The sequence below is a fragment of the Macaca nemestrina genome, chromosome 16 (assembly GCF_043159975.1).
Source record: "Macaca nemestrina isolate mMacNem1 chromosome 16, mMacNem.hap1, whole genome shotgun sequence".
NCBI classification, from domain to species: Eukaryota; Metazoa; Chordata; class Mammalia; order Primates; family Cercopithecidae; genus Macaca; species Macaca nemestrina.
In genome coordinates, this window is record NC_092140.1 from 19,486,462 (window position 1) to 19,505,403 (window position 18,942).

Consider the following 18,942-nt stretch of genomic DNA (forward strand, 5'->3'; position numbering starts at 1 on the left):
ACATTTACCTAGCCTCAAAAACTACTAGTTTATCTGACATTCAAATTTAACTGGATATCCTATACTTTTATTGGCTAAATCAGGCAACTTTAATAAATATGTACATGTATGTATACACATATGTACATGTATGAGTATACATCTACTGTACATATGCTACAAGTATATTTAAATCTATATAACTGTATATGCAATGATATGTAATACTTCCCAAATGAGATTAGGAACTTACATATGCCCGTTTACCCTAAATTTCACATACATCAAACTAATCACACTTGTCATTTCATCTTCAATATCTGTTTTTCCCACTATATCCCAAGCTCCACAATGACTGCAGCTACTGCAGACTTACCCCCAGCATAAAACATAGCAGATGAACTACAGAACACAGAATTAATGTGAAAGCCCACATCCAGAATTCAGCCAAAAGTTCAACCTCACTATTAAAAGCAGAGAGGACCTGTTCAACTGTGGACAGAAGCCAAAGTCAGCTGCTGAAAACCATGAAAGAGATACGCGGTCTAGATTTAAAGGACTTTCACTGCATGACAACAATGATCACATGCATTTCAGTGTCTTTATGTCAGTGATTTTGAATAAGCATGTTAAAATATTTTTTATCTTTGTATTCGGGCTAGCCCACTGGGTAACAGCACTTTGCACATGGACATTTCTCCTATACCCCAAGCAACACTGCGAACCCTTCTGGCACGCCGCGTGCTCACCAGGTTCTGTTTTTGTATGCCACAGCACACTCGAAGAGTATCCCTTTGCCTCAAGTTCTGTTATCATGAATGCCATTTAGAAATTTTCATTTTTGCCAAAACCATTCAAAGCAGAGGATAAAAAAGAGAGGTCAGAAATGGCGGCCCCCTCCCACTCCACATTACATTAGTGGCATTTGAAAATTACAGCCTCATCAGCTTTCTTAGGAAATACTACATTTTTCATCTTTGGTGGCTGTGATTAAGTAACATTCACTTAGGACGGCTCCTATGGTGACACAGCTCCACTATAAAGGCCTCCTGGGTGGCATTCCGGTCATTAGAAACTATACAAACTATTAGGAAACAGTAGCCGATCTGCTAACAAACCCTTCAAATTACAGTTCCCTTTCTCATTGTGGCAAAGAAGACTGAATTCACAAGAGTTTTGGAGTTGGATAAAATAGATATATGTTGAAATACACACACATACACACACACACAGACACCCACACACACACACGAGGAGTCTCACAGTTTGAAGTATATTTCTTAGAATGTTTTTCCATAGAGCTCTTAGTCTAACTGTTCTGATCCCCCAAAATAAGGTTTCATTTTTGGATTCCACAAATTCCCTGGGTCACCTCACACTAAACCATCATGTGTCTATAAACAGAGGTTTCAGCAAACTGATGCCCTCCACTGAACTTTAGTCTCTGCATGTCTCTACTATGGACCTGTACCACCAAATTGGGACTCACCCACCACTCCATTGCCTGCTATAAAAACTGAGTCCCCAGCAGAGGGCACAACTGAGGTGCACAGTCATGTTCTCTATGCTGTTGACCAGCCCTTCACATTCTCTCAGTTGCCCTTTCCCATGAGGCAGTTTTGGCCAGTACCTAATAATGGCTAAGGTAGGCTCTTTCTCTGCATAAAAATGTACATACGTCACAACACCCCAACATATGTCAACATCACAAACATTTAGCCTGCTTTTCTTGAGCTCCTCATAGCATGGGAAATGCAGGCTCATATTTTACTGGCATGTTGACTAATCTTTAGGGGAGATCTGGCTTATGCGGGAAGTGATTGACTATGTGGTACCCTTTCCCTTGAGCTAGTACTAACCCGGACCCCAGACATACCCTTGGCATTCCATCTTTCTGATGACATATAAAAATGAGAAGCCACACACTCTGGGATATTACGGATCCCATGGTGCTTTCAGGAAGACCTGAGGCTTTATCCCCAATGTGGCAAAATGCCAGCTTAGAGAGTAAAGTTCCAACTACTCAACATCTTTCTATACTTTATAGATTGTTCTGTTATTTGCTGCAAAGATTAACTAGCATGAAGTAGGGAGCCATTTATCTGTTAACACATTTTTTTTTTCTTCCAGAGGTGCCTGCATTTCAGCAGTGGATTTAAGCCACCTCTGTGTAAAATATTGCAGCATGCTGAGGTAAGTAAATGCTACAGAAGATAAATTATTTGATGACCAAGTGGGCATTTTCCTATAAATTAACTTTTTTAAAAATAAAAATCATAAAATTATGAATCGTGAGAGATGAAGGTAGGAGTGAAATATGAGGATAGGTTTCATTTTTGTGCTAATGAGAGGTCTTTTCTTCAAGTATAAGAGGATATTTTTCATATGAATCCAGCACACAAGCTTCTGCTCTGTACACCAGGAAACTTAGTTCATATGAGCATCACTTTGCTATTATCAGGGTTTGGCTCTCTAATGCTTTCCATAGCCACTCTATTTGTTACCTTCACCAGTTCCCCTTGGAGATGAAATTCAACATCTCCAACTCAGAAAAGGAGCTCCCCATGGGAAGATCCTCTGCCCCAGTCATTAATAGAAGAGACGGGAAAGGCTGGGGCTGGGAGGATTGGATTTATATAAATGGAAAGATAAGTCTCAATTATTTTACTTCCTTCGAACTTGTCTCTACTATTATTTTTTTTTCCAGCTTAAGATATTTCTTGTTTCCTGCTTTAATCTAAGCTTTATCCAAATGATGACATATTGGAAAAAGAGGTCATCTCCAAGGACATTGCTCACTGTCCTGATGCCGTGCAGTGTATGTTTACTGTCTCATCTCTCCAAAGATCCTCTTCTATCCCCATTTGTATTTATTCCACACCTTGCCAATACCTTCAACTCAAACTTGACACTGGCTCAAGTCATTTAAAGCCAGTAATCCCTGAGCCACACTTAACAAGCCCATGCTGCCAAAACTCCCATAAAACGGAGTCTCAGACTCTCATGGAATACCAAGAAGATTTATATTCAGCCTTAACATTGGCAATATTCACCTAGCCTTTCTAGAATCAACTCATTTCTTATGAAATGCTCAAGTCTATCAGTGAGGATGCAATATCATACATATGTATAAATAATGAGAGAGCTTCTTAGGTGCCACACGTAAAATCCAGTCTTGTTACTTCATTGTTGCATGTTAAAGAAAGCTCTTTTATTTCCTTATTTGGGAAATAATACAAAGCTCATAGAAAACTTATAAGAATGGTACAAAAACATTTGTATACTCTTTATCCAAAATCACCTATTGTTAACATTTTGCCTCATTTGTTTCTGCAGTTTGCTGTCACTCTCTCTCATATATATATGTGAGAGAGATGGTGTACACATTACTACTTATGTACTAATATGTATCACTTTTATACTAATATGTATCACTTATACAACTGAAGAATAATATGTGAGAGTATATATATGAGAATATACATATGCTGATACTCATATGTTAATATATATAACTTTTGAGATAATTCTCACTATTTGAGAATTAGTTACACACACTGTGGCCTTTTACTCCTTAATACTTCAGGGTGTATTTCCTAGGAACCAGGATAACCTCTTACACACCCATAGTGCAGTTATTAACTATAGTAAATTGAACATTGATACAATACTTTTATGTACCTACTGTCTGAATTCCAACTTTGTCAACTGATCCAGTCAAATCCTTTATAGCATTTTCTTTAGCCCAGGATCAAGAATAGGATCCTGTATTCTACTTCACTGCCATGTGTCCTCAGTGTCCCTTAATCTGGAGCAATTTCTTAGTCTTTCTTTGTCATCAACTAAAGTGATGGACCATTTGGTGTGCCAGGCAGTAGATCATGTACCTCAGCAGCCTGGAGAATGCTGCTGTATTTTCAATAGACAACACATATGAGATGATCATAATGTGGATGTCATTTCACTAGGAAAAAGTAAAATTTTCTTCCACATACTTTTGTTTTTATTTTTACTTTTTCAGAGTCTTGCTCTCTGGCTGGAGTGCAATGGCACGATCTTGGCTCACTGCAACCTCCGCCTCCTGGGTTCAAGTAATTCTGCCTCAGCCTCCTGAGTAGCTGGGACTACAGGCACCCACCACCATGCCTGGCTAATTTTTGTATTTTTAGTAGAGATGGGGTTTCACCATGTAAGCCAGGATAGTCTTGATCTCCTGACCTTGTGATCCCCCCGCCTTGGTCTCCCAGAGTGTGGGGATTACAGGTGTGAGCCACTGCGCCTGGCTCTGCATTCATTTTAATGAGAAGAGATGTTAGATCATGGAAAGATCTCCACAAAATGGAATGAATTTTTAAAGTTTTGATACTCTTTTAATTGTTTAATTTATCTGGAAAATTTGCTCCTTCCTTGACATTGCAAGGAATGTGTAGATTGACATAACGATCTAGAGGTGTTCTATGTTCAGAATCTATTATCTGTTGCTAATTTACTTATATCCAACATCCACTGCTTTTTATCCAAATAAATTCCGTCCATCTTGCAATCTTCATGACATCCAGTAAAGCAATAAGCGGTAGCGGTAAAGGGAACATCCCAGGGTGGGGAGCACGCCTCCCGCTCCTGTTCTCTTTCCAGGCTCGAAAGGCAGGAGGCACCACTCAGGAATACACATTCCTCCTGCTTCAGTTGACAGGCTAAGGATCCCTCTGCTCTTGTGTGGAACTCACATCTTTCTCTTCCTCCTCCTGTCCACCCACAAAGCCCATTTTGTACAGAGGAGAGAAAGAGTCTATTCAGCACAATTAAACCACCTGCACACAGACTTACCAAGCAGAAAACAAAGAATAAGGAAGAAAACATCCACCACCACCTGAGAAATTGCAGTAAGCAGTTTCCTGAATTTCTACCCATTTTTCATGGACAATGTCTCTGGAGGAAGCCACAGGAGAGAGCTTCTGAGTGATATAAGGTGAAGCCTTAGCAACACATATTAGGAACCCCTATAACAACAATGGGGAAAGGAAATGGTGGGGACGCTTATTATTCAATGGCAAACTGGGGCTGTTTCTCCACAGCAGTAGAAGAGAATAAAGCAAGTATACGATTGAGGGGAGAGAGGATGGATTTGGAGTCAGGAGACCGCTTTGACGACGGACCAGACTGTGAGACTTTGAGGAAAGCTCTTTAGCAGCTTGAGTCTGTCTCTCTTTCTTTAGTGTTAAGGAGCTCTGATAACAAATTGGTCACCAGCTATGGGATGGGGTGAGGTACAAGTGCCTCCAGATACAGAGGTCCCTAAAGAAGGGGACAGAGGTGAGCAGCAATCCTCAGAACAGCTGGAGGGTGGGGGATGGATATAGTCCCACAAAGGGATCTGGTGACACCTCACAGCACCCACCATGGCTCCCCTCTCCTTCCTCATCTGAATGATGAAACCTTAGAGAATGCAGTGCTAGGTTCTTTGTAACTGAAATGATTTCACTTTCTTTTTTTCTTTATTCAACTTTAGTTCAAAGAAGTGACCACTCACATCACAGAACTCTCTGAGGCATGCTGGGCTAATTGACTCCATTGAGATATCCTTTGTTATGATAAAAATCTTCTATTCCCCTATACAGATGGTACCAGCCAAGAGGAAAGGCACTGGCGCCTGTGGTCAGGCTTCAGGCAATCCCAGTGACCCTGTGCTGCCTTTACTCACCCCTGTCTCCTGGGAAGAGGTGCAGAACGGAAAAGTGCTCGGGCCTTCCTCTTAGTGACACCACTCCCCTCTTTATGTCACTGCCTTGCTTTTGGGTTCAGTGTCATTAAAGCACTGCTGTGCCTTACTGCACATATTCCTTTCTAGGTCACTGAGACATGAAGTGAACATCATTTGTAATATTCATACTTTTCTCTGAGAACTGGCAGGGGGATGGAGAAGGGCAAGAAAGTGGGAGCAGTGTCTGGGAGAGTGGAGAATTAATTTGCATTAATTTCTCACCCTGTTAACTGGTGTGTCACTTCTCTACTCACACAGCCTCCAGTGTGGATCTAGCAATTACTTAGCTCCGCAGAGATAATGCACCCCATAAAATGGCAGAGCTGGGCCCAGGGATTCAGTATGGATAATATTCTAATTCTGTATCACAAGGTAAGGCACAAATAAGTTAGTCATGTTTTTCTCTGAAAACTATGTATATCTTACTAGGTATATCACAATGTATTATATAGACATACCTATGTATGTTTATATATTTCCATAAAGTTTTCTTATCTTATTTTTGGTCTTTTCCTTCCCACTGGACTCTAAGCCTCATGAGGGTAAAGGTTTTGCCTATTTGTTCATTGTTGTAACTCCAGCACCTAGAACAATGTTTGCCCAATAGTGGACACTCTGTAAGTATTTGTTGAATACCTAAATCCATATTAAGATCAACTCTTATGTTTGAATTAGTCTAGAAATTTGGGGGACAGTGGATTATATGCTCCATTTTGAAAACAAGATGTTTATAATCAAGTGACACTATTTTAAAGGAACATCATTTTAGTTGAGGTGCCAGTAAAATTCATGAATGCTTTATGCTAAAACAAATTGAGTTACGTGACCTCTTACCTTCTGATTCATCGTTCTGCTTTTTCTTAGTTCTACCATAAATTTGAATCTGTAATTTCTGCTTTGATCAATTTGACGTATAAGGAGTGGAGCCAGTCAAATTTGGAAATAAAATTTCAAAGTTAGAATTCCAATTATGCCGGTGATTCACTGCATAAAACATATGAGCCTCAGTTTCCTGTTAAGTGTTCATTTTGCTCCAAGCCTTCTTTTGAGGGAGGGTACACATGTTTCCCAAGGCACCAAGAATAGAAACTTTCTTCCTGGGCTCTTTCCCTCTTGTCAGTTTTCATCTGAAATAAAAGGAGATTGACTCCGGGATCTTCCAAGGCTGCTATTCCAAGAACAGGTTCATAAAGGTGATTGCCAACCTCCAATGCAAATGCTAATAATCTGGAATTTTCCTTCAAACCATCTGCCTATTCAAAATACAACTGGGTCACACTGGAAAGGAGAGAGAGAGAGCTCTGATTCATATGAGAAGTCAAGAACTGAACCTTCATAAGTTCCATACTACAGAAACATAGCTAAGCATGCTCATTTTCTATTGGGATTTTGGCCTGCTATTTGGGTGTACGCAGAGGGCAGTATCCTAACTCTGGTATAATTCTACCAGCAGCTTGGTCTCCCAAAGCTTGTTCAAAGAAGAGAGCATATTTAATCTACTAAATTATGTTTTAATTGAGATAGAATTCTATAAAAATCATTATGCATGCATAAATGTAGCCAACTTATCATGTTTTTCTTTAAAATACCTGTGAGAATGTCCGTGTCATTTTGACCACTTGAGGCTGGCAGGCTACTCTCTAATCCCCTGCCAACATCAGTAGCCAACAGTTGAATTTTATGGTTTCAAAGAATCTGTTACGGTGCCCCTAAACCTTCTTACATTATTTGTAAAACTGAGCAACCCATTGCATATCAATTTAGAAAAAAAATTAAGTACTTTGGAAAGACTGGGTGAAGTAGAATGGCCGAAAAATGTTGGTAAAGAGAAAGGGGGGAAAATGGGACTCTGCTCTTGTTGGTTTGCAAGTATCAGGTTCTTTTATTTTTTCAAAAGCTAAAGGTGGAAATTACAGTTATCGCTTTGTGTTTTGTGCAAGAAATATCATGCTGAACTCCAACTGGTAAACTCCTATTCCAATAATATGACCTCATATGAAAAGATTGCCGAGTAAATATGCATTATGTTTCTCTATTTACATTTGTGAGTTAGAGTACACTTTACCTCTCTTCAGTTTTCTTCTGGAAAGGTCTATATGAACATATATCTTAACATAATTTCTCAGTAAGAAAACAACTTTTTTTGTAGACGGAGTCTTGCTCTGTCGCCCAGGCTGGAGTGCAGTGGCGCGATCTCGGCTCACTGCAAGCTCAGCCTCCCGGGTTCACACCATTCTCCCACCTCAGCCTCCCAAGTAGCTGGGACTACAGACTCCCGCCACCACGCCTGGCTAATTTTTTGTATTTTTAGTAGACACGGGGTTTCACCATGTTAGCCAGGATGGTCTTGATCTCCTGACCTTGTGATCCGCCCGCCTTGGCCTCCCAAAGTGCTAAAAACCTTTTTTAAAAAATAAACTCTTCAACTTTCAATCTCTCATAGTTGAATACTTCATCTGCAGCACTGAGTTCCATGCTGAGGATGCCAAGATGACCAAGTTATGTTTCCAAACACAAGAGATTCTTGGTGTGATAGAAGATCTCCTCATAGACTGCAGCTAATGACCACATTCTTTTTTTTTTTACATTGATGATATCTTTGTATTCTCACATTGAAAATGTTTTTCAATGAGGTAAATTGTTTTATTATTCCCAATGGCTATATAAATGAGAAAACCAGTATTTAGGAATATATATTCATATATATATATGAATTTCAAGATGACACACACAGAATATAATATTGTCTATGAACACGTTGCCTATGTCATAAAGTTACCTGATTCAAAAGTTTGTAGACTTTCCATTACACTATGGTGATAACCCTAATGTGTGTAATGAAAGGATGATACCTAAAGGACTTTGAGCCCCATGGCAGGTAATTCAGAATGTTATTTTATGGTTGGTTGACTTTGTAGATGGCCAATGGCTTTTTTTTTTTTTTTTTTTCCAAACTTTTATTTTGGAGTCCACGTGCAAGTTTGTCACATGGGCATACTGCACCCAGGTAGTAAGTATAGTATCCAATAGGTAGTTTTTTGACCCTATCCCCAATCCTCCTTCCCCATTCTGGTAGCTAACAGTGTTTACTGTTCCCAGGTTTATGTCCACGGGTGCTCAATGTTTAGCTCTCACTTACAAGTGAGAACATGTGGCATTTGGTTTTTTTCTTCCTGTGTTAATTCATTTGGATTATGTCCTCCACCTCCATCTGTGTTGCTATAAAGGACATGATTTTATTCTTTTTTATGGCTGCATAATATTTCATGGTATATATATGTACCACACCTTCTTTATCCAATCCATCACTGATGAGCAAGTAGGTTGATCCTATGTATTTGCTATTATGAATAGTGCAGGAATGGACATATGAGTGCATGCATCTTTTTGATACAATGATCTATTTTACTTTGGGTGGATACCCAGTAATCGGATTGCTGGGTCAAGTGGTAGTTCTGTTTTAAGTTTTTTGGGAGAACTCCAAACTTCTTTCCACAGAGGCTGAAACAATTTACATTCCCACTAACAGTGTATAAGTGCTTCCTTTTCTCTGCAGCCCAATCAGCATCTGTTGTTTTTCGGCTTCTTAACAATGGCCATTCCTGACTAGTGTGAGATGTTATCTCACTGTGGTTTTGATCTGCGTTTCTCTGATGATTAGTGATTATGAGCATTTTTTTCATAAGTTTGTTGGTTGTATGTACGTCTTCTTTTGAGAAGTATCTGTTATGTCCTTTGCCCATTTTTTAATGGGGTTATTTGTTTTTGCTTAATGATTTGTTTAAGCTTCTTTTAGATTCTGGATATTAGACCTTTGTTGGGTGCATAGTTTGAGAACATTTTCTCTCAGTCTGTAGGTTGTCTATTTACTTTAGTAGGTTTTTTTCCTTTGTTTTTTGCTGTTCAGAAGCTCTAAAGTTTAATTAGGTCCCACTCATCAATTTTTGTTTCTGTTGCAATTGCTTTGGGAGATTTAGCCAAAAATTCTTAGCTAAGGTTGATGTTGAGAAGGATATTTCCTAGGTTTTCTTCTAGGATTTTTAGAGTGTGAGGTCTTTGGATTATGTCCTCCACCTCCATCTGTGTTTTTTATGGTTGCATTAAAAAACCATTAAATCTTTAATCCATCTTGGGTTCATTTCTGTATATGGTGAAAGGTAATGGTTGTTGGCTAGCCATAAGCAGAATGAAAGTTTCTTTCTTCTGCATATGGCTAGCCAACTATCACAGCACCATTTATTGAATAGGGAATCTTTTCTCCATTGCTTTTTTTTTGTCAGCCTTGGCGATGATCAGATAGTTGTAAGTGTGTTGCTTTATTTCTGGGTTTCTTATTTTGTTACCCTGGTCTATGAATCACATTCTTCAACCCTTGTTCTTCCCTTCCCCCTGGTTTGAGTAAAAATAATCTCCCCAAATACCAACTAAGAGACTAGACATATGCTTTGGTGTCTTCAACTTAGCGTGCTGAAGACATTGTATGTGGACCCGCTAGAATAGCTATAATGCAGGGAAGAATCCTAGGAAACAACTACTGTTGGAAAGGGTGTGAATAAATTGAAACCCTCATAGATTTCTGGTGGGAGTGTATGATGATACAGTCACTGTGGAAAACTGTTTGGTGGTTTCACAAAAAGTTAAACATAAAATTACCATATGACCCAGCAATTTCACTCCTAGGTATGTACCCCAAAGCATTGAAAGCAGGGACTCAGCCAGATACTTGCATACCAATGTTTACAGTAGCATTATTCTCAATAACTAAAAGGTAGAAACAGCTCCAGGCTTCATCAACAGATGAATTAATAAGCAAAATGTGGTATATATTACATACATACAATGAAAAATTATACAGTTCTAAAAAGGAATGAAGTTCTGATACATTTTACGATATGGACAGACCTTGAGAACATTTTGCTAAGTGAAAAAAGCATGATACAAAAGGACAAATATTGCATGATTCCACTTATATGGGGTACCCAGATAGGCAAATTCAGAGACAGAAAATAGAACAGAGATTACCAGGGGTTGGGGGTAAATAAGAAAGACAAATTATTGCTTAATGGGTACAGAGTTTCTGTTTGGGTTAATGAAACATTTTGGAACAGATAGAGGTAATGGTTGCACAAAATTGTTAACATAATTAATGCTATTGCATTGTGCATTCTAAAATGGTGAAGTCTGGGTGCAGTGGCTCACGCCTGTAACCTCAGCACTTTGGGAGGCTGAGGCAGAAGGATTGTGTGAGCCCAGGAGTTTGACATCAGCCTGGGCAACACAGTGAGACCTTGTCTCTACAAAAAATAAAAGAAAAATAGCTGAGCATGGTGGCACACACCTGTAGTCCCAGCTAATTGGGAGGCTGAGGTGGGAGGATCATTTGAACCTGAAGGGGTTGAGGCTGCAGTGAACCCTGATTGTGCCACTGACTGAGCCTGGGTGACAGAGTGAGACCCTGGTTCAAAAATAAATACATACATAAATAAAATGGTTAAAATGGAAAATATTATTACATATATTTGCCACAATTAAAAAAGTAAATAATAAAAATTGTGTGTGGACTTTATCTGTGTGATCATTTTGGACTTTATCTGCTTGCAAGATAGTTTATTCCTTTTCTAAACTTCCTCTTTTTACTTCCACTTTTCTTCAAGGTTTAGGAAAAAAAAAATTATGCAGCAGTGGTCTACTATTACTCCCAATTGTGAGATAGCCAAGTTATAATGTTCACCCAACTTCCCCTCTCAGAAAACACATCATGGTGCAATTATCTACAGTTTTAAAACAGAAACATAAAATGTTCTCCTTACAGAAGCACAGAAGGTCAGCTCCATACCTAGCAAAACTCAGGAACAAAGTCCATGTTCTTGCTGCCATCCTATAGTCCCAACACCTGGAAACACCTGACGTCTACCTGATGCTCTGACCCGCCCTGGGAAAACAGTCCAGCTCTTAGGTCACACTCAGATCATTACCATCATATCAGCCTTTGTGCAGATCAGTTTCTGACTTCATAACCTGATTCCAGTGACTTGAACACTTATTTAAAACAAACAAACAAACAAACAAACAAACAAACAAAAAAATCTGAGACCGAAGTTACTCCACTGTATCCCTGTTTCAGCAAGTGAAATCCGCCTGGTTATTCTTTGCCTAAGGGTCTGCGTTGTTACCACACAACCAAGGCATATACCTTAGTCAATTCTCATTTGGGAGAGGAGGAGCTGACTACTGGGTCTACATTGCATGGCTCAGCTATCTCCCAACTTATGCTTGCCCTCCTAATGTCACTTCCTAGCTGCATGAATTGGACGAAGCCATGCAACCTCTCTGAGTCTCAGTTTCTTCATCAGAAAAGTAAGAACTATGTGTGACCTGTTCCTCAGAGCCAGTTAAAGATGAACCATGACTAATGGATGTGAAGTACAGCACCAGGCACTTAATGAGTGCTCAATAAATAACAGGTACTGGTAGCTAATTTTCATTTACAACCATGTCAAAAATGTGGCAGATGAATTTAACAATTGTCTCACTAATATGAGGCACCCTAAATTGTATAATAACTAACAGATTTATTAATGACTCTGGAATTGAAAGTTGCAAAAGCCAGGTGGCAAAGTGCAAAGACTGTGTGGTCAGGGAGTTCAGAGATAGACATATTTTGCTCCTGGCATCACCAGTAAGTGTCTATGGGACCTTAATGAAGTAAATTAATTTGTTGGGGCCTGTCTTCTTTCATAGATAATAGATTAAGTCAGATACTGTTTCAAATCCTTCTTAGCTCTAAATTTTTGATTCTTTATGAAAAATAAATAAAATCTTCACAAATTAACAAGAAATGTTACATCCAACTATATCAGGGGAACCAGCCCCCAATATTTTCTATTTTCCCTAAGTGTCGGCTGGTCTGAGAAATAAAGAGAAAGAGTACAAAGAGAGAAATTTTACAGCTGGGCCTCTGGGGGTGTCATCACATATTGGTAGGACCATGATGGTGACCCCGAGCCACAAAACCAGCAAGTTTTTATTAGGGATTTCAAAAGGGGAGAGGTGTACAAAGAATGGCGAATGTAACTATTGATGTTTTAGGTGTCCACTCCTGCATGCTAGTAAGAGCATCGTGGCTACCTGGTATAAGGGGGAAATATGATTGATGAGTCCAGAGCTCTCTGGTAGAGAGGATCTCAAAATGTGGTTCCTGGATCAACTAATGCCAAAGTGCAGGTTTTGTCTCACACCTACTGAAGTAAAAATTCTAGGGATGGGTCTAGCAACTTTTGCTTTAACAAGCCCGATCGCTGCTTCTGATGCTTGAAAAATTGAGAACCATTGCTGTAATACATGAAAGCATCCTTGTTTCAGTCTCTCTCTCTCTCTCTCAGTCTCTCTCTCAATCTCTCTCTCTCTCTCTGTGTCTCTCTTATACACATGTATTCACAGGAAACCTGTTACTTTGAATTTAGATGATACATACATTTACAATAAAGATATCTATTCTACCTTACTAACTTGTCCCTATTAATTTCTAGATTTTTGAAAAAAATCCTCTGACTTGCCTATTGATCAACTTCATTTCCAGTAGATTATTTTATTTTTGAAGGAGAAATGTATGCCCAGTAGAAAATTAAGAAAATTGCTAAGGACAAATAAACATTGATTGCTAAGGGAGAAGAAGGCCACTTATCACATTATCTCTTTAGTGAACAGTCACTCCCTGTGCATGTAGCTCACTCCAAACATCTTACATTTTAATACGACAAGGATGCCTCCAAATAGTGGTTTCATTCATTGATTTCTCTCGCTATTTTCATTATCTACTTAGGCAAAAAATACATTTATTGTGGCTTCAAAGACTGCATTCAGTTGATCAAATTGCCATATTTGAAGCAGGGTATCAAATATAAATGGACACCACTAAACAGCCTGTTTATCAATTCAGAAGAGCATGATCCAAACATGTGTCGTAAGGTCTCAAACCAAAGAATGTATGTCTTAAGGAGTTAGTGTTCACGTGCGATTTAGCATCAGATGAACTCAGGAACTAAGAACTACTTCCAATGTCGCGGTCATAGGCTGTGTCTGTGTAGAGCCCTCCATGGTTCTCCCTTATCTTTCAAATAACACTCTTTTCAGTGAGGCCTCTGCAGTGTCATCTTCCACCTTGTACCCTCTCTACTCCCTTTCCAGCCTTCGGGTAGGGAGTCCCATCCTGTAGGTATGTCCACATCCTCCTCTCCCTGTGCCTTTACCAAATCCTGCACACAATGGTACCTGCTCACTCATCTCACTATTTCATTTACATGCCTTCCTATTAGGATGGTAAGCACCTTGGCATCAGGCATTTTTTTCTTTGAATACAAATAGCAACATGATAGGTTCCTGTAAATATCTATTGAGTGAAATAATTTTACCTTCTAGTCATATTTTCCATTTTTCTGCAGACATATTATTACCCCAAAAGTAGTGGCCTGGTTAGAAGGTAAGAAAAATACATAGAAAAAAAGAGAATTTCCTAGTGGTATTACCTCCCAGGAAAGAGTTGTAATCAAAGGCAAAATTTTCCTCCTGTTGTGCTTTCTCAGCTAACTACAGAAATAGTCACTTTTAGAAAAAGCCTGTCAAAAAGCTTGTGAACAGCAGTTAAATTCGCTTTCCATTTATTTTCAATGAATAGGTTGTAATTAGAGTATGTATCACTTTTATTTTTTTTTTAACTTTTTGAGATTTATCGGAGACTAGCATCTCCTAGAAATACATGAACTAAGTTAAACAAATTTTTAATAATTACATATATACAACCAGTGATAGAGAATCATTGAAAAAAAACATAAAGCAGGCAATCAGGAACCCCTGTGAGTCAGGAAACTGAGTAAATTTGTTTTCCTGCTACCTAGGAGCTATGTGGTCATGGGTAAGCTCCGGCCCTTTTAGATTTCACCTTTCCATCCACCCTCTCTATCTCCAAGTAAATGTCAATAAGACACAAGAGGAGATTTCTGAGGAGATGGTGTACAGACAAACGCAGCGTCATTCGACACCTGAAGAAGACGCATCTTAGAAGGATGTCAATAATAGAACCTCCATTGGCTTTAAAACCTACTTCTCACTTCAAGAACAAAGATGTGCAGGAGGGTGAGGATATTGGAGATGATGAATACACGACCAGGACAAGGTCATTTGTGCCTACCAACCATGGGGTTTCCATAGAAACAAGATGATCTGAGCCAGATTCAAAGCCTGAAACAGGAATGAGATAAAACTCTAGACTGCGTGCATCCTGTAACAGGCTTCAAGATCAAGAAAGGGGGAACTCAGTAGCAAACAGGCAGGAGGACTGAGCTCCAGCCAAGTGTTTGCTATCTGAAAATTGCTTAGCTGATATACTGGGTGCCCATACCTCCTAACAAGGCAGGAGGACTCATCCATCCAACCATTTAGATTTATCATCTCATCTGCTCTCATCCTTTCTGCTGGCTGCACAGACCAAAAGTTTGCTTGGCTGCAATGCAACAAGAGAATGAATATAAATAGTGGGACTCTGAGAACTGCTGTTGTGCAGAGATGTTGGGAAAGAAACCAGACACTCTTTAAAAACAATAAATCTTAAAAGAGGTTGTGAGTACAGTGGTCTTTTGAAGAAGAGAGCAATTACTTTAATGATTTGCATTTTCATTCTGGCAAAAGTACATCCTATTAAAGGAAATGTGAAAAGTTTTGAATATTCAAAGGAAGAAAGAAAAACAAAACCCACTGTGCCATGAGTAAAACACAATAATTGAGTATAGTCTAGTGTATTTCCTTTCAGCTTCTTTTTCTTTGCATAGGCATTTCATGATATTGTTGAAATTGCTGTTTAATATTACACATAATCATTTTTTATGGTTTGCATACAATTTATAGTCACTTCTCATTGAATGGATTTGCCATACTTTATATTATTATGCCTCTACAGTTGAATGATAACGAGAGATAGGAGGACAATATAAAATATTTAAAGAACAGCCAGGTGTGATGGCTCACGCCTGTAATTCCAGCACTTTGGGAGGCCGAGATAGGCGGATCACAAGGACAGGAGTTCAAGAACAGCCTGGCCAACATAGTGAAACCCCATCTCTACAAAAATACAAAAATTAGCCGGGCATAGTGGTGGGCACCTGTAGTGTCAGCTACTTGGGAGGCTGAGGTAGGAGAATTGCTTGAATCCAGGAGGCAGAGGTTGCAGTGAGTTGAGATCACACCACTGCACTCCAGCTTGGGCAACAGACATCTCAAAAAAAAAAAAAAAAAAAAAAAAAAGAAATTGAAGACAACTGAAAGAGAATGATACATGCTTTTAGAAAATTTCAAACTAAGAGACCAAAAGACAGAGATTTGGAAGAAAAGAACATATGAAATTTTGGACATATAGAATATAAAAATTATTTTTTTAAATTAAGGACAAATATTTATTCAGAGGAAGATGACAATGATTAAAATGTCTTTATACTTGGTCATGTGGTTTATTATCATTACTTTTGTCATTGGAAATTATGACCTATTTAAAAATACTGTCAACTTATATGATTTTTTCTGGAGATTATATTGAAATAACTAAAAATGCTATGTTAAAACATATAAATATTATTAATATTCTTAATGCTTCCCAAAGGCCTTATATGATGTATAGTCCAAACATATGTAATTGCTTGTGTATATTTCATCTTTATCAGGCCAACACCATGTGTATTATTTATTTCAAAACTGTTTACTAATTTGATTGGTGACAATTGGTATATCTTGTTATTTTTCCAAACTAGTAAGTTTAACATTACTTTGATGTTTGCTAACTCTCTATATTTTTTTCCTAAATTGTTAGTTCAAAATTGTTGAAAACTTGTCGCTTAAAGTGTTCATTGTGAAAAATCAATATATAGGAACTTTTTATATAACTAAGGTATCAGGCTTTTAAGAGTCATATTTGCTGCAGATATTTTCCCAGTATCTTTATCTTGGTAGTTGACATATAGAAGTTTTACATTTTCTAATGTTTTTATCCTGATATTATGGTTTAGAAGAAAACATTTTGGTTATTTCATTTAGTCACTTTTCTCAAGATGTCTACCTAAACAATTTACATCGTGTTCTCTTACACGTTGACATTTGGGAAGGAGTTAAACATTCATCCTGTCACATGTGGGTCAGGAGCAGGCATTAGCCATTTAGCTGATTGAGTTAAATAGCATACAGAATTGATAACTTCTTCCTCAATGCAAATCTTCTGAATGGGTTTCTAATTCTAAAAAGAGGATACACATAACCTTGCATTCGCTAGTTTATTCTCATTTTTCTCTCTTTTAAAAATAGTTTTAAAGCATTTGTCATTGGTAGTTTGTGCGCTTAGGGTACTACTTATGGATGCATAACATGACATGAGGAAGTTCTGCGAAGTTTGTGATGTTCTACTTTCTTGGTTACTTATGTTACCGGGATTCTGATTGCATTAAGAATTCTTTCTTTCACCCTCGAGAAGCATACATCTGCTTCTGCTGACAACTGTTCTCCTTCGTGGGTTCTGAGGAAACATTTATTTCTTTTTTGCTTTTCTTCCTGTTTTAGCAATGTCTGCTTCTCATCTTAATTAATCACCTTTATGTTGCAATAACTTAATAGAAGGAGAATACATAGCTAAAGAGCGAATGTGTAGCACAGAACATAGAATTCTGAAAAACGTTCTTGGCTTGTTCCAGGGTATCTGCCAGGCATTTAAAAATGAGGTTCATGTGGATTGGCTTCTTTTTGAAAAGAAGATTATAAATAACAATATCAAGGTCACTCATTTCCCTCCATGCTTGGCATAGGGAAGTTGGAATGGTGAATGAGTTAGGAAAGGCTTTGTTTTGGGGGTGTAGTTCCAAATATCAGTTCTTCTACGTCTATTAGTCCCTTTCGCCTTCCTCCCTGAAGGTTACTGTTCCTTCAAGAACCTGGTGCTCTGCCTCCCTTTAGAGGCATAAAAGACCACCATAGTTTCCGGAGAGAAGGGATCCTCTTCCACATCTTCGAATGTACTGATCTTTCCACAGCCTCCTGAACTTCTGAGATGTTGTTCTTATGTCCTAGTTAATGCTACAACCCACTCAGTGATGACTTCACTGATGAAGGGAAAGCGTCTTATTGAAAAAAAATTATGAGATTAACTGCTTATCTTGCCTTAGGAATGAAATATTAACTGGGAGGAGATATGCACAATATATATAAGGAGCTTATTTTCAAGATATATAAGGAACCTCTGCAAATCAATAATAAAATGAATAGCTCATTTAAAAGTGGTGAATTAAAAAATTCACCAATGGACACGCGCTCTCTCTCTCTCTCTCTCTCTATATATATATATATGGCCCATTTGGATACTCCCTTTTGGGAATATATATATATGTGTGTGTGTGTGTATGTATATATACAAATAAAGTATAAACATCTTTTATATAAATATATATACTTATATATACACATATGTATATATTTATATAAAAGATAGATATACTTTTACATTTATGTATATATGCTTATATATGAGAAAGATGCTTAATATCATGCTTATCAAGGAAATATAAATTAAAGCCATAGAGAGAATCCCTTAGACAGATCCAGAATAATTAAAATTAAAAAGACCAGCTATACTAAATATTGGCAAAGAAGCAGAACATCTAGGACTCTCATACTCCATTGGTGGGAGTATAAATTGGTTCAACTACTTTGGAAAGCTGTTTGACGGTATTTATTAAACCCAATCAGAATACCAGTTCCATGACCTGGTAATACCATAATACCATGACCCCCAGTCTTTTTAGCAAACGACTAAAATACTCCAAATGTTCCTCAACAAGAAAATGGATAAATAGTAATGTATTCATACAACAGAACACCATAGAGTAGGAACTGGCAAAGTATGGTCCAAAGACTAAATCCTAGTAAATAACATTTGTTGAAACACAGCTGCTACACTCAGTCATTGACATATTGTGGATGGCTGCTTTGGCGCTACAAAGGCGGAATTGTGTAGTTGCAACAGATATCATATTATCCACATAGCCTAAAATATTTACCACCTGACCCTTTATAGAAAAAGTTTGCCGGTCCTGCAATAGAGGCAATGATTAATAATAGACTGCTGGTACAGGCAAGAACATGAGATGAATCTCATGGATATGATGTTGAAAGAA

General features: G+C 38.2%; 1 protein-coding gene across 6 annotated transcripts in view; it reads right to left on the reverse strand.

The window, feature by feature from the left end:
• Positions 1–18,942, reverse strand: part of LOC105477239 (glypican 6) — a 1,180,155-nt gene that overhangs the window by 207,015 nt on the left and 954,198 nt on the right. The window lies entirely within an intron of this gene.